This window comes from Oncorhynchus nerka, linkage group LG20 (genome assembly GCF_034236695.1).
Source record: "Oncorhynchus nerka isolate Pitt River linkage group LG20, Oner_Uvic_2.0, whole genome shotgun sequence".
Lineage (NCBI taxonomy): Eukaryota > Metazoa > Chordata > Actinopteri > Salmoniformes > Salmonidae > Oncorhynchus > Oncorhynchus nerka.
In genome coordinates, this window is record NC_088415.1 from 36,697,412 (window position 1) to 36,703,946 (window position 6,535).

Below are 6,535 nucleotides of genomic sequence, written 5' to 3' on the forward strand. Positions count from 1 at the left end.
TGCCTGGCCTGTGGACAAAGAGCTGCGTATTGTGCCTGGGACTCTGTGTACACAATTCTTCGGAATTACAAACACAATAAACATCTGGGAACACAGTACAGTATCTTTGAGTTCCATCCTCTCCCTCCTTTCCGGGAGCTGGCTCTTGGAAAACCCTGGTGAGTCAACATCCTCTCTCGTCATGGACAAACACTGGACTGACACATTCAGGGCTGTTCTGACACACAGCGAAGTGCAGTGGTGGCTGTTTTCACAGTCTGTACATCAATTTCCGAGTCTCTGCTTGTTTGGTTGATTTACATATGCTTGAAATGGTGGAAGATTAGGCTTCTAACACTGGAATGTACAGTACCAGTAAAACGTTTGGACAGACCTACTTATTCAAGGGTTTTTCTTTATTTTACTATTTTCTACATTGTAGAATAATAGTGAAGACATCAACACTATGAAATAACACATATAGAATAATGTAGTAACCAAAAAAGTGTGAAACAATTCCAAATATATTTTAGATTTTAGATTCTTCACAGTAGCCACCCTTTGCCTTGATGGCAGCTTTGCACGCTCTTGGCATTCTCTCAACCAGCTTCACCTGGAATGCTTTTCCAACAGTCTTTAATGAGTTCCCACATATGCTGAGCACTTGCTGGCTGCTTTTCCTTCACTCTGTGGTCCAACTCATCCCAAACAATCTCAAGTGGGTTGAGGTCGGCTGATTGTGGAGGCCAGGTCATCTGATGCAGCACTCCATCACTCTCCTTTTTGGTCAAATAGCCCTTATACAGCCTGGAGGTGTCCTGTTGAAAAACAAATGATAGTCCCATTAAGCGCAAACCAGATGGGATGGCATATTGCTGCAGAATGCTGTGGTAGCCATGCTGGTTAAGTGTGCCTTGAATTCTAAATAAATCACTGACAGTGTCACCAGCAAAGCACCCCCACACCATCACACCTTTTCCTCCGTGCTTCACGGGGGGAACTACATATGCAGAGATCATCTGTTCACCTACCCTGCATCTCACAAAGACACAGAGGTTGGAACCAAAAATCTCAAATTTGGACTCATTAGACCAAAGGACAGATTTCCACCGGTCTAATGTCCATTGCTTGTGTTTCTTGGCCCAAGTAAGTCTCTTCTTCTCATTGGTGTCCTTTTAGTAGTGGTTTCTTTGCAGCAATTCCACCATGAAGGCCTGATTCATGCAGTCTCCTCTGAACAGTTGATGTTGAGATGTGTCTGTTACTTGAACTCTGAAGCATTTATTTGGGTTGCAATTTCTGAGGCTGGTAACTCTAAGGAATTTATCCACTGCAGGTAACTATGGGTCTTCCTTTCCTGTGGCGGTCCTCATGAGAGCCAGTTTATCATAGTGCTTGATGCTTTTTGAAACTGCACTTGAAGAAGCTTTCAAAGTTCTTGACATTTTCCGGATTGGTTGACCTTCGTGTCTTAAGGTAATGATGGACTGTGGTTTCTCTTTGCTTATTTGTGCTGTTCTTGACATAATATTGACTTAGCCTTATTTGGTAAAAGACCATCTTCTGTATACCACCCCTACCTTGTCAAAACACAACTGATTGGCTCAAACGCATTAAGAAGGAAATAAATTCTACAAATGAACTTTTAACAAGGCACACCCACCTGTTAATTAAAATGCATTCCAGGTTACTACTTCATGAAGCTGGTTGAGAGAATGCCAAGAGTGTGCAAAGCTGTCAAGGCAGCTTTGAAGAATCTCACATGTAAAATATATTTTGAATTGTTTAACACTTTTTTGGTTACTATATGATTCTATGTGTTATTTAATCATTTTGATATCTTCACTATTATTCTACAATGTAGAAAATAGTCAAAATAAAGAAAAACCCTTGAATGAGTAGGTGTGTTCAAATCTTTGACTGGTACTCTGTGTGCTGTACTATACAGTATGAATGTGACTGTTTTTCTTCAACATCCCAGAACGCTCTGGGTTCCAACAGTCTGAACCCGACTACTTCCCCTCTCTCTAGAGACAGGAAAGGGTTACTGTCGCCGCTTCCCTTCTTGTGCTTCTAACCCAGCAAAGACGTCCTCTTTAAGAAGTGCTGAAGTACAGCCATGAAGGCGTCCCTCAGATCTCCGTAGGTGTCAGACCCCCCTTTGTCACTGGGTTGAGACATGCTAGGACAAACATAGTGGCGCAATAACTGCAATAACAATGTGTCTTTATATTGTTGAATGGCCATTGTCTTTGGATTCCTATATTGGACTAATATCCAGTAATAAATATTACCAACAATATTGGTTATCTTGGATCTTTAAATTACATGGACATTTTGGACATTTCCAAACTTGTAGAGTGAGTCCAGCTCTGACGAAGATCATTCGCCTTGAGTCACTTCCTACTATTGTGTGTGAGGAGGGCATTCTCAGAATGGGAGGGAGAGAAATGAATTTGAAATGTGTCCATTTTACATCAGACACTCTGTCCTCACAACTGTTGAAAAAGCATTATGTAATACATCTCCCTGGTTACTTATGGCCTAGGGGTTAGCTAAATATGTTCCTAAAACATTTTGACTGGTGCAAACTCAGGGGAGTACAGATTCAAACAAATAATGTTGTCAGTTGTCCATGTTTTCTACACTTTCAAAAAGTGGTTCTGAAATGAAACACTTCACACTAAACAGATTTTTTTGAATAGAGTAGTCAGAAGCAGTCATTGCAAATTCCCATTTGTATTCTGTATAGAATTATATTTTTGGCGTGGTGATTCACACCCCTTTAATGAGAGTTAGAGCAGAGAGAGATTAGAGAAAGAGCGAACATTGGCAGAATCCATAACGGTTTCTGTGAGCAAACATTGTAAACCTATTAGAAAGAGGAACCCGCATTAACAAACCGATAACTAGATCTGAAACCCATCACTCACCAGCTGCACCTCCACCACAACATCTAAAACAGATTACACTTCCGGTTGTAAGGAATCTTAGATGTACTGGTAAATCAAAGTAAAACATTTACTCTGACCCCATCATATGAGGTTAAAGCTTGCCACATAGAACAGATGCATTCTCTCCCGCCATAAAGAGTGGACTCAGAGGGGTGAGCTTGCAGCTGTTGTAGTTTCTCTAGAAGTTAATCTGAGACCAGCAGAACACTGCATTGCATCCTGTTAAACCGTTCAGCAGTAGTATAGGGAGTTAAAGGCATATTTATAATGAGACACATTCACACGTCGCTCACTTGTGTGGGAAAATGGCGTGTGTCTATTTGTGCATCTGTGTGAACTCTGTGATCTACTATTGTCGCAGTTCCACTTTTATTCGAAGGACATTTTGTCGTCAAGCATTTTCACCGGTGCTTTTCTTCTCTTTTTTGTGGAATTTGCGGGCAATTTACAGAAGTAGATAAGGTTAGGCCTTCAGATTACTTGCTGTTTATCACTGCACACAAAAAGTGTTAATATCCACCATTAGTGTTCTTTTTCCAATGAAGGTCAATATTTTGGTGCGTCTTTAGTACAACGAGAATGCCACCTCTCCACACAAGGTGAACTTTGTTTCAGGGAGCAGTCTAATAAACTGTGAGCGTTGATGCCAGCCTGTCAGTGTGTAAACTATGAAAAGCAGGTCCTACAGGGGTCTGTAGGAGCAGGCACGTCGAGCCTCTGTGACACAATAGGCTATGCAGTATCAGTTCCTCTGGAAAACAAGATGTCATGCTGTCAAAACACAATTTACCACATATTAGACCTCAGCATGACATGGCACTATATCGGGTTGTACGACTGAGTGGGAAGATATTCATATAGCGGAGAATACAGATCAACATTGCCAAACACGAGAAGAATACTGGGTGGGTCTACACTACAGGTACTGGCCTCGTTTGATGTTGTGTGACTTGTCCCAAACACTCAAACAATAGTATAATGGATGGCAGTATAGACAATGGACAACATAAAGGCAATTCTCAAGACAACAACTGAAGCTACCCATTGGGCACAAACTGGTTTAATCAACGTTGTTTCAGCGTAATGTGTCAACGTATTGTGATGTGGATAATACACTGGATTTGAAAAAAGTAATCAAAGTGGTGAAATTTCAACCATAGGATTGTCATCATGGTAATCAAATGTCAACATAGACAAACATTATAAAATATGTTGAATTTGTACCTTTAAAGCAATGTCAGATCTTCAAAGTTATATCCACTATCATTAAAAAAGACTGGGCAGCATCTCCTACTGGAGAATTGTTCTATATACAGCTACCCTTTGGTGTCCTATCTTGGGTTTTAACCAAGCCCAGCTTAGCTATGTTATTTATCACGGACTATTAGCAATGTGCTATCATGAGAATGATTGTTGAGAGATCTCCACTTAAAAATGAAATAGATTCACTGTTGCTATCGAAGTCATTCCAAAGGGTAGGTTTAACAGAGCAAATTAAATGAGACCATACTTGATCACTCGTATATCATCAATGACACCATCTAGGCCTATATAGCCTCAGCAATGTCATCAACAGCTATTGTTTCTATTCAACCAGAATTAAATAAGCTCTGGTTGATTTCAAATGTAATGATATTTAGTGACGTTGAATTTATTTCCCCCCTTGATTTTCTCTATTTTTTAAAACGGAATGTTATCAGAGCTTCAATCAAAACCTAATATTAGATACAGGCAAACTGAGTGAACAAATAACACAATATTTTAATACTTATTTAATAAACAAAATGATGCAACACTCAATTCCCCTGTGTAAAAAAGTAATTGCCCCCTTACACTCAATAACTGGTTGTGCCACCTGTAGCTGCAATGACTGCAACCAAACGCTTTCTTTAGTCATTGAAATAAAAATTAGTATGTACATGAATGTATAGTTAAAGTGACTTTGCATATATGATAAACAGAGAGTAGCAGCAGCGTAAAAGAGGGGTGGGGGGGGGACACAATGCAAATAGTCTGGGTAGCCATTTGATTACCTGTTCAGGAGTCTTATGGCTTGGGGGTAAAAACTGTTGAGGAGCCTTTTTGTCCTAGACTTGGCACTCCGGTACCGCTTTCCATGCGATAGTAGAGAGAACAGTCTATGACTTGGGTGGGTGGGGTCTTTGACCATTTTTAGGGCCTTCCTCTGCAATCCAGGTCACTTGGTTCTGCTATTAGATGAAGCACAGTGATAACACAATATGTTGCATAAATAAACAAAATATCTTACATTGTATTCCCATTTGAATTTTGCTGTACTTTAAAATGGTTGAAAGCATAGTGATGGACATTTGGGTGACAACTAAACCAAAAATCCTACATGCTTGTAGATGGTTAAAAGCATAGTGATAACACATTGAAAATTCAACTAACTTTGGCTGTCTTTTTGATTGGGTGAATATACAGTAGGTTATCTCATTAATCTACATCTCAACCAAATATGACCCAATTATTCTCATTGAAATGAGATGGTGTGCCCAGTGGTCTGGCCATTTGAGTTAAGTAGGGAAATCAACAGTTCTGGTTCCTCCCCCGATTCCTCTCTTTGTATACCCCACTTGTCGAGTTGTTAGGGAGAAGCACAAGTGTCCCATCAAGCCATGCACTTGTCGTCTGTTTTGTATTCCTATCCTACCCCCTGTTCCACCCACCCCTGACACACACACACCAACCAAAAAACGAGGGGAATCCAGTAAGTCCACCAGTATGGAGAGAGATATGAGCAAAACTCTTTTTCACAATCGTCACCCACATCCTGCATGCGTAGACTGCCTACCCAACAGATCTCTTAACGCTTCCTCCAGAGACAACCAACACCATAGAGCTCCAACATGCCAGACACCTACACTAACCACAGTGTCGTTACTGTGTCATAGACCAGCTCTCACTTCCTCGTCTGAGCATTCTATTTTTATCAGGGAAAAGGTTCACGGCGACGACCCCCAGCCACCATAACCCCACCTCTGTCTGCATTGATGGGTCCCAAAAGCGGAAATATTCAGGCATGTTTCAAGACTCAACAACAGTAACAATTGGCACAGCATGACCCCAGCACACCATGTGGGCTTTGATGCTTGTAACCTTTGCTCTCTGTAGTCAAGGCTTGTTCAGTATGGATGCAGTACAGACACTAAACAGCTTCACAGTAATAATCCACATTTGACTGGATAAAAGAATTTATACACCAGGTGACAAAATGACCTCTGTTGTTCCAAGACACCCTAGTACGATTATGGAATGGAAACTTGAATCGCCAGACGTCAGCTCAAAAGTGGGTCAGCTGTTTTTGGAGAGGTATATATGGGTGGAAAGAGATCTCCGCTCCTGGTGAACTGGTCTAAAGACTTCATATGAAAAAACAGAGGGTTACTTCAAATAAAAAGATGATTGATTACACTCTCTCACAGGCTTACTCTTTCAGCAAACTCATCCATGGAAGATTGTTTTGTGGGTATATATTTTTTGAAGACCTGTTATTGTGACACTGCGACAATGGTATTGGAACACATATGACACCCATCCCTCAAACTGGTGGGGTCATAGCTAGCCTGAAAGGTATTTTA

General features: G+C 40.8%; 1 long non-coding RNA gene across 1 annotated transcript; it reads right to left on the minus strand.

The window, feature by feature from the left end:
* Positions 1-376: 376 nt before the first annotated feature.
* LOC135563151 (uncharacterized) lies at positions 377-3,133 on the minus strand. The gene is made up of 2 exons (XR_010460305.1): positions 2,913-3,133; positions 377-797 (listed from the first exon to the last, which is right to left on the minus strand). It is a non-coding gene; the product is annotated as an uncharacterized LOC135563151 (long non-coding RNA).
* Positions 3,134-6,535: the final 3,402 nt, after the last annotated feature.